Source organism: Rutidosis leptorrhynchoides, chromosome 4, assembly GCF_046630445.1.
Source record: "Rutidosis leptorrhynchoides isolate AG116_Rl617_1_P2 chromosome 4, CSIRO_AGI_Rlap_v1, whole genome shotgun sequence".
In the NCBI taxonomy this organism is placed as follows: Eukaryota; Viridiplantae; Streptophyta; class Magnoliopsida; order Asterales; family Asteraceae; genus Rutidosis; species Rutidosis leptorrhynchoides.
The window spans coordinates 79,217,442-79,227,705 of NC_092336.1; the positions used below are offsets into that span (position 1 = coordinate 79,217,442).

Consider the following 10,264-nt stretch of genomic DNA (forward strand, 5'->3'; position numbering starts at 1 on the left):
TAAATTAAAAATAATGATAACAAAATTTCTCGTCCCGCCCTCGGTTAAAGTAATTTCGGTTCAACTACCTAATCTTCAACTCACGACGAATTTTAGAAATCATTTTTTTACTTAATGAAATAAAGTAAATTTTGTTTTTAAATTCACACAAAACTTAAATTTAAAAAGCATATTAATTTCATATAAAACCTACAAAATAAAAAAAAAATCAGAATGGGGGGAGAAAACTAGTTCTTTAGTGTCTGCTAGCGGAAAAGACCAATCGGATTCCATTCTCGGAACTACACGAGAACAGAACAACTAATTCTAGATAACATCGTCTTCTTTTTAGAACATTTGAATCTCCCCACACTTAGGTAGCTGTGGTGTTGAAATTGTGATTAACTTCATCGTCAATTTCTCTTGGTCCATAATCAACTTGCATATCTGTGACTTTTTCTTTAAGCCATTGGTCGGATTCATGTGTTATATCCACAATTTCAACTAGCTTCGCCTTTTCTTTAGGCGACAGATTGGATACTAATCGGTTACATAACTTAAAGTTTCCCTTGGTTCTAGCATCGCGAATCCGTTTAATAAGTTTCTTCATTGAACTATTAATAACGGGATTATCTAATTTCGTATCAACAACGGGGTTCTTTGTTATCATGTCATCATTAGGTGTTACTTCATTTTCCCCACACTTAGGCATTTTATTATTGTTAAGCATTACCGTTGGAGTTGGTAAAACAACATGGTTCTTACCAATCGTTTTTGTCGGTTCAACGGTTTTGGTTTGTGGATATTTAGACTGTCGAATCATAAAGGTGATCGATTTCTCATCATTACTAAGTGTCATTCTACCATTTCTTACATCAAATAACGCCCCGGTGGACGCTAAGAATGGTCGACCTAAAATTAGAGGAATGTTTGGGTCCTCTTCTATGTCAATGACAATGAATTCGACTAGAAAGGTTAAATTACCTACTTGAATGGGTAGGTTGTTAGCAATTCCAACTGGGTGCTTAATGGTTTGATCAAGGAGTCGAACACTCATATCCGTTGGAGTTAACTCACCTACACCTAATCTCTTATATAAGGAAAGAGGCATAACACTCACACTTGCACCTAAATCTGCCAGTGCATCATACATGACACAATCACTAAGTAGACAAGGAACAATAAATTCACCCGAATCACCTACCCTAGGTGGAGGTTTTGGTGGAACTGTATTCACCGGGTTTACTTCTACGGCTTTTGTTTCTTGTACTTTCTTATTCTTTTTCTTCTTCTTCTTCTTTCCAGAGGTATCACAATCTTTATTACCTATTACTTGCTCATACTCAACTCCTTTTCTTGGAAACGGGATGGGTGGTTTGTATGGTGCCACCACTGGCTTTACATACTCGGGTGGTGGTGGTGTTGTAACTTCTTCATTGTTACTCATATCTAAAACCTCCCCAACTTCTGGAGCTGGTTTTTCAGAATTCGTGGACACCATATTAACATTCTCATTCCGAGGATTTACTTCAGTATCACTCGGTAGCTTTCCTTGTTCCCTCTCACTCATCATGCTAGCAAGAGTACCTACGTGTTTTTCTAGATTCAAAATGGAAGCTTGTTGAGTTCTTAATGACTGATCAAACCTCTGGTTCGTTTGGGTTTGAGACGTAATAAATTGTGTTTGAGATTCCATTAGCTTTGCCATCATTTCTTCTAGATTTGGCTTTTTCTCTTCGGTTTGATGTGGCGGTTTATACAAGCTAGGTCTTTGTTGATTGAAAGTGTTGTTTTGAGTTGGTTGGTTATTCGGACCTTGTTGGTTGTACGAGTTGTTGTTGGGTCCATTTGGATTGTAAAGAATGTTTTGATTTCGATTAAAGTTTAGCTTTGGCGGTTGATAATTATTCTGATAATTATTTTCCGGCCTTTGGTTCATATAGGAAACATTCTCTCGTTGTTCCATCGTTAGTTCAATGTGACAATCTTTCAATAAGTGTGGTCCACCGCATTGCTCACAACTAATTCGTATTGCGTGAATATCTTTATTCATCTTTTCCATTCGTCTTTCGAAAGCATCTATTTTATCGGAAACGGAATCAAAGTCATGGCTAGAATCGGCTCTAGCCGCTTTAGATGATCGAAAGATATCTTTTTCTTGATGCCACTCATGAGAGTGGGAAGCAGTGTTATCAATAATTTTGTAAGCTTCAGTTGCGGTTTTCTTCATAATGGAACCACCAGCTGTTATGTCGATGTCTTTTCTTGTAGCAACGTTGACACCTTGGTAGAATATTTGTACTATTTGATAAGTGTCTAAACCGTGTTGAGGACATCCTCTCAACATCCTTCCGAATCTTGTCCACGCCTCATATAATGTTTCATTTGGCTTTTGTGTGAACGTAACAATTTCTCCTTGAAGTCTCACGGCTTTAGATGCCGGAAAGAATCTTTGAAGAAATTTTTCAACTAAGACATCCCATGTGTCAATCGCCCCTTCAGGTAACGATTCTAAGCAATCTTTGGCTTCTCCCTTTAAAGTCCAGGGAAACAACATGAGATATATCTGTTCATCCTCCACTTCTCGGATTTTGAATAGTGTACAGATCCTATTAAAGGTACGAAGATGTTCGTTGGGATCTTCTTTTGGCGTACCACTATATTGGCACTGATTAGTTACCATATGTAGAATTTGTCCTTTGATTTCATAATCTGGAGCATTAACTTCTGGCTTAATAATGGCGTGACCTTGGCCCGTGCGTTTAGCTCTCATTCGATCTTCCATACTTAGAGGTTCCGTTACTTCCATAATTGAATTCGTTGAATACGAATCACTAGAGGACTCTGATTTAACGGTTTGTGGTTCAGGATCTTGGAATTGTCCTTGAATATCCTCCAGTTTCTTAGTTGTGAAATCGGGTTCAAAAGATGGATTGTCGGAAATTTGAATTGGAGTATTTGTTCGACTGGATGATGATTCTAAAGAAAAATCAACGGCGACAATATTTGCTAAATGTCTTGATCGAGTTACAGGTGGTGAACGTATGAAAGGTGGTGAACGTTTTGCTCGGTGCATTCACAGAATATCCTAGTAGTTATAAAAAAAATAAGAAAAACTTATATAAGTTGTCCAATTAATAGACTTTTCTGATTTTGCCCACGTTTCGAATAGCCAAAAGATGTAGCAGGTAGCCAGGACCCTTTAAATCGGAAGCCCACAACTAGCCACTAACAAATCCAACTATTACTACGAACCAGAAAAATGTCAACGTCTATTAACTTAACCGCTTAAATAATTTTTCTTTCCGTTTGAGAATTAGATAAGAAATAGAGAAAATTCTAAGTCCTAAAAACTAGAGCGTCGAGAAATAAGAAAGAAATAGATTGCGCGTCGAAAAATGTCGAAAAATAAAAGGTCGAAAAATAGGCGTCGAAAAATAAAAATAAGAAAGTAGCGCGAAAAACGGCGTCGCAAAATTCTAAAGCACCTAAATCTTAGTCTAAGGAATAAGCACTTAAGGGATTTTACGGCAAACCTAAAAATTCTAGAAATAAAAATAACTATGCAAAACTAAACTTAATACTAAAAATTGTAACTATAGTCTAAAAATCTAAAGGTAATAAAACTTAAAAAAAAAATTATTATTTATAATTTTTTTAAAAAAAAAAATTTTTTAAAAATTTTTTTTTTTAAAAAAAACGAATTTTTTTTTACAAATTTTTTTTTTATTTTTTTTTTAAAAAATGAATTTTTTTTCTTAAAAAAACGTTTTTTTTTACAACTTTTTTTTTTTTAAAAACGATTTTTTTTTACAAATTAATAATTTTTTTATAATTATTATTATTTTTTTTAAAACATTTTTTTTTAATTCATTTACTATTCATGAATAGTAAATGAAAAGAAATTAATTAATTTACTATTCACATGAAAGCGACATGATAGAAATTATTAATTACAAGTTACATAATATACCCCTGAAGTATTTAATAAATACGACTTTTTAAAACTTTACGTATCAAATTTTGATTCTAAAATATTATTATATTATTATATTCTATTTCAATATTATTATATTATTATATTCTATTTCAATATTATTATATTATTATATTTTATTTCAATATTATTATAATTAAAAATATAGCGTTTTAGCGCTCCCCGGCAGCGGCGCCAAAAACTTGATGATGTAGCGTGAGGGTACGAAATAGTATTATTTTTAATACAAAATACTACAAAATATGACACAAGTTTTATTAATTTACGGATGGGATATACCTATACCTTGCTACAACACTATAGGCAGTGTACCTAATCGTAGAGTAGTGTAGTTTTTAGTAAGTCCGGTTCGTTCCACAGGGAGCTGGTGATACTTACTATATTTTTAACTATATTTATACAAAATATATATAATTATATAAGTAGTAATATTATTATAAAAGGGGGGTTTTACCGTTTAATGACCGGTTTGTCGATTCTATATTTTAAGCGTAAAGATAAATGACGATAATTAAAGTGCGTAAAATAATGACAATAAATAAAATGACAGTAAATAAAATTGCGAGTAATAAAATGACAGTAAATAAAGATACGATGAGAAATATAATAAAAGAATTATGCTTATTTAAACTTCCGTAATCATGATGTTTGACGTGTTGATTTTAATTTATTACCATGGGTTAATTGTCCTTTGTCCTGGTTTATTTGATACGTCTATCTGGTTTTTGTCCATAATAGTCCATCGGTCATAAATATAAAGTGCGAGTATCCTCGTCAAATTACCCTTATATCCGAAGTCAAATATTCCAACTGATTAAGGATTTAAACTGTGACGCAGTTATCACTTCTGTCAACAATTACACCAGTTATCACTGTATGTAATCCACCCCTGTTTTAATTAGTTTATGAATATTAATTCATCCACTTGATCAGAATGAATAATCAATTACCCAACCCAATTTATTAATTAAATGATTATAACAGATTCCATATGAACATCACTAAATAGGACAACCATAATCATTATTAATTATTAGGTTAATTAATTTGAAGATAGGTTCGACAGACTCCAATGAGTTGTCACTCAATTAGACAATACCCCCCATCTATTAACAGTCAATAGTCCAATTTCCACAAGTGTCGGTCTTTTGCCCAAACCTTAATTATGGTACAAAGCCCAATTACCCAATTTTAGTAATTAGCCCAACATCATGATTACTTCGTTTTAAATAAGCATAATAATAACTTAGCTACGAGACATTAATATAAAAAGGTTGAACATAACTTACAATGATTAAAAATAGCGTAGCGTTACACGGACAGAATTTCGACTTACACACTCAAACGATCTCTATCATAAATCTTATTATTATCATAATTTAAAATTAAAATTAAGATTATTGTTATATCTTATTACATTAACATTATGATAGAGAATTATAAATATAGATATTGATATTTGATATAGAAAAGATAGATGGATCGATATATAGATCCCAATATGATATAAAAAGAGTCTCCTCCAATCTACGAACTACATTGCCTTATATATGCAAAAGTTGAAATTGAATTTTCATTTACGATCCCTGAACTATGCTCAATTAACAACTTTTTATTATTTAATATTATTCTTATTATGAATTATTTAAATATTATATTTTATTCTTGTGCATAGTTGACTCGTAATTTTTACACCGTTGCGTCGAGCGCTGAAAGTTGGTTCATGCCTCGGTTCCGGATTTTCGAACGCCCTTTCGTACAATTTTATATCGTGTACTTTGCGTTTTGTAACTTGTACTCTTGTCATTTTTAGACGTTTCTCATCAATAATTTGAACCTTTTTGATTGTATCTTGTACATTTGAGCTTTTTGGACCTTTTTGTCTTCAATTTGTCGAATCTGCCTTTTGTCTTCGCACTTATTTAATATAAACGAATATCACTTGAAAATGGAACAATTGCAACTAAAATCTTGTCTTTCTTAGGGGATAATGCTATGAAATATATGTTCCTTTTTAGCCTTATCAATATCCCCACACTTGAGCGTTGTTTGTCCTCAAGCAATACAGTCTTGAAATAATATAATACATCACACGAATCACTTCTTTATTCTTCACACTTTATACATCAGTGATTTTGATAGAGCGGTATAAACAATGATAGTAACGATATGGTTAAAGGTGGGTGTGTCATCCACAGTTGCCTCGGGTTTAGGTCAACGACACTTTCAATCAAATAGCCGATTTACTTTCGGTTTCCAAAGCAAAGTGCACATTTGAAAGGTGGTTTACAGTCCCACATGACTATGAAAATGTAGATCCTTAAGGAAATTGGATCTTTATGAAAACATTTGATCTTTTTGAAAATTTAATCTAGCTTTTACCCTAGATAAGTTTTTCGATTTGATCCACCATCGGTGTTGCAAAATATATTTGTGGATCAATATTTTGGCTAAAACTTTTAGGTTCGTGTAATCCACTGCTATCCCGGTATCGGAAAGCACACATCCAGTTTACTTGTTCCGTATATTACCTTTCGGTAAACTACCGTCCGGTTGTAAAGGAAAGCGATGAACAAGAAACTGTTAAGGCAATGTCCCATGACATGCAGATGATTATGGTCTTTTGACGTGTCGGATGCTAGTACTATCCTTGGTAGGAGCAATAGTAAAGATCATCCTATGATTTTTCGGTCTGGCACAAGGTCCTGTCTCCGACCATGCTATGCAACCACCGTTCTTACGGTTGACACCCGATTTGGTTCAGGTGACCTAATGAATTCCAGGTGAATTCCTAGGATTTTACGTTCAATGGTGATGAACGCATTGAAAATGGGTTTTCAGAAAACAAATCGGTTTGTATTTTTGATCAAAATATTTTCTCGTTCAAGCTCGAGTTTAGATATCATTGAATTCCATGAGTTTGAATTCTCAATCTTTAAGGTCAATATCAAGGATTGAGTAATATCAGGCTTAAATGCTGATTTTTAATCTTTAAGGAGATTATCCTTTCTGGGGATCTGATTCATTAGTCTTATCAAGCTAATTTTCACGGTGCCTCCCCATTGTACGAGATAAATCCTTCTCATGGTTAGGATAAATCTGACCACCTGGCGACCCTATTTGATGCTGAGGTCCGTGGATTTCCTGCTGATTTTAGAGATGACTTTTCTAGATTTTTCGTCAACCTACAGCTGGTCTGGACGACAACTTCTTGACCTAAATCAAGAAGCGCGTGTCTTTTTCGGAAGACTTTACTTTCTTTTAATGATGGAATTGATTCATCGTGTAGATCCATCTTTCTTTAATAAATCGGGTAAAACAGTTAATTTAGTCCAAAACAAAAACACCTGCAACAACTTTACAGAAACATGTGATAGATAGTTTTTAATTGAATAACTTGGTACATTCTCCCCACACTTAGCTTTTATTTATTCTTTTCTTTGCCTTTTTATTCTCTTCTATCCCATTTTAAATGAATTCAAGCGTTTTGGGTTGTTTTCTCAATTTGTGTCCTCGAGGTAACAATAATTTCGGCATTAACACCTAGTTTTCATCGTTCATAAATATGTATAAACATGATTTTGAATTCGTTTAGTTGAAAATTTTTCAAATTTTTACAAAATTTGGCAAATAAACCAAGTGTAAACCCGAGAGAATTTATAACCCTTCCCCACACTTAAGATCATGCAATGCCCTCATTTGCAAGAAATCAGTAAAAATTTAAATTCATGAGGGTGATTAGTGTAGAAAAATGATTAAAAATACCGAGTTTGCAAACATATTGTTGTTATTTCACATTTGATATTTTGTTTCTTGTCGTCAAAATAAGTACCTTTTTCTGAACTTAATGACAGTCTTTGAAAGTGCGTTATTTTACCCTGTTTTGTATATAACATAAAATACAAACATACATAATTTTGAAGTTGGGTATATTACCCCACGTTCAAAAATTTATAAAATCTAATATTTTTTTTTCCGGCATACTTTAAATCAATTAAATTAAAAATAATGATAACAAAATTTCTCGTCCCGCCCTCGGTTAAAGTAATTTCGGTTCAACTACCTAATCTTCAACTCACGACGAATTTTAGAAATCATTTTTTTACTTAATGAAATAAAGTAAATTTTGTTTTTAAATTCACACAAAACTTAAATTTAAAAAGCATATTAATTTCATATAAAACCTACAAAATAAAAAAAAATCAGAATGGGGGGAGAAAACTAGTTCTTTAGTGTCTGCTAGCGGAAAAGACCAATCGGATTCCATTCTCGGAACTACACGAGAACAGAACAACTAATTCTAGATAACATCGTCTTCTTTTTAGAACATTTGAATCTCCCCACACTTAGGTAGCTGTGGTGTTGAAATTGTGATTAACTTCATCGTCAATTTCTCTTGGTCCATAATCAACTTGCATATCTGTGACTTTTTCTTTAAGCCATTGGTCGGATTCATGTGTTATATCCACAATTTCAACTAGCTTCGCCTTTTCTTTAGGCGACAGATTGGATACTAATCGGTTACATAACTTAAAGTTCCCCTTGGTTCTAGCATCGCGAATCCGTTTAATAAGTTTCTTCATTGAACTATTAATAACGGGATTATCTAATTTCGTATCAACAACGGGGTTCTTTGTTATCATGTCATCATTAGGTGTTACTTCATTTTCCCCACACTTAGGCGTTTTATTATTGTTAAGCATTACCGTTGGAGTTGGTAAAACAACATGGTTCTTACCAATCGTTTTTGTCGGTTCAACGGTTTTGGTTTGTGGATATTTAGACTGTCGAATCATAAAGGTGATCGATTTCTCATCATTACTAAGTGTCATTCTACCATTTCTTACATCAAATAACGCCCCGGTGGACGCTAAGAATGGTCGACCTAAAATTAGAGGAATGTTTGGGTCCTCTTCTATGTCAATGACAATGAATTCGACTAGAAAGGTTAAATTACCTACTTGAATGGGTAGGTTGTTAGCAATTCCAACTGGGTGCTTAATGGTTTGATCAAGGAGTCGAACACTCATATCCATTGGAGTTAACTCACCTACACCTAATCTCTTATATAAGGAAAGAGGCATAACACTCACACTTGCACCTAAATCTGCCAGTGCATCATACATGACACAATCACTAAGTAGACAAGGAACAATAAATTCACCCGGATCACCTACCCTAGGTGGAGGTTTTGGTGGAACTGTATTCACCGGGTTTACTTCTACGGCTTTTGTTTCTTGTACTTTCTTATTCTTTTTCTTCTTCTTCTTTCCAGAGGTATCACAATCTTTATTACCTATTACTTGCTCATACTCAACTCCTTTTCTTGGAAACGGGATGGGTGGTTTGTATGGTGCCACCACTGGCTTTACATACTCGGGTGGTGGTGGTGTTGTAACTTCTTCATTGTTACTCATATCTAAAACCTCCCCAACTTCTGGAGCTGGTTTTTCAGAATTCGTGGACACCATATTAACATTCTCATTCCGAGGATTTACTTCAGTATCACTCGGTAGCTTTCCTTGTTCCCTCTCACTCATCATGCTAGCAAGAGTACCTACGTGTTTTTCTAGATTCAAAATGGAAGCTTGTTGAGTTCTTAATGACTGATCAAACCTCTGGTTCGTTTGGGTTTGAGACGTAATAAATTGTGTTTGAGATTCCATTAGCTTTGCCATCATTTCTTCTAGATTTGGCTTTTTCTCTTCGGTTTGATGTGGCGGTTTATACAAGCTAGGTCTTTGTTGATTGAAAGTGTTGTTTTGAGTTGGTTGGTTATTCGGACCTTGTTGGTTGTACGAGTTGTTGTTGGGTCCATTTGGATTGTAAAGAATGTTTTGATTTCGATTAAAGTTTAGCTTTGGCGGTTGATAATTATTCTGATAATTATTTTCCGGCCTTTGGTTCATATAGGAAACATTCTCTCGTTGTTTCATCGTTAGTTCAATGTGACAATCTTTCAATAAGTGTGGTCCACCGCATTGCTCACAACTAATTCGTATTGCGTGAATATCTTTATTCATCTTTTCCATTCGTCTTTCGAAAGCATCTATTTTATCGGAAACGGAATCAAAGTCATGGCTAGAATCGGCTCTAGCCGCTTTAGATGATCGAAAGATATCTTTTTCTTGATGCCACTCATGAGAGTGGGAAGCAGTGTTATCAATAATTTTGTAAGCTTCAGTTGCGGTTTTCTTCATAATGGAACCACCAGCTGTTATGTCGATGTCTTTTCTTGTAGCAACGTTGACACCTTGGTAGAATATTTGTACTATTTGATAAGTGTCT

General features: G+C 34.0%; 1 non-coding gene across 1 annotated transcript; it reads left to right on the forward strand.

Annotated features, from left to right (window-relative positions):
• The first annotated feature begins 2,297 nt into the window (after positions 1 to 2,297).
• Positions 2,298 to 2,404, forward strand: LOC139846164 (small nucleolar RNA R71). Its single transcript, XR_011758901.1, has one exon. It is a non-coding gene; the product is annotated as a small nucleolar RNA R71 (small nucleolar RNA).
• The last annotated feature ends 7,860 nt before the right edge of the window (positions 2,405 to 10,264 follow it).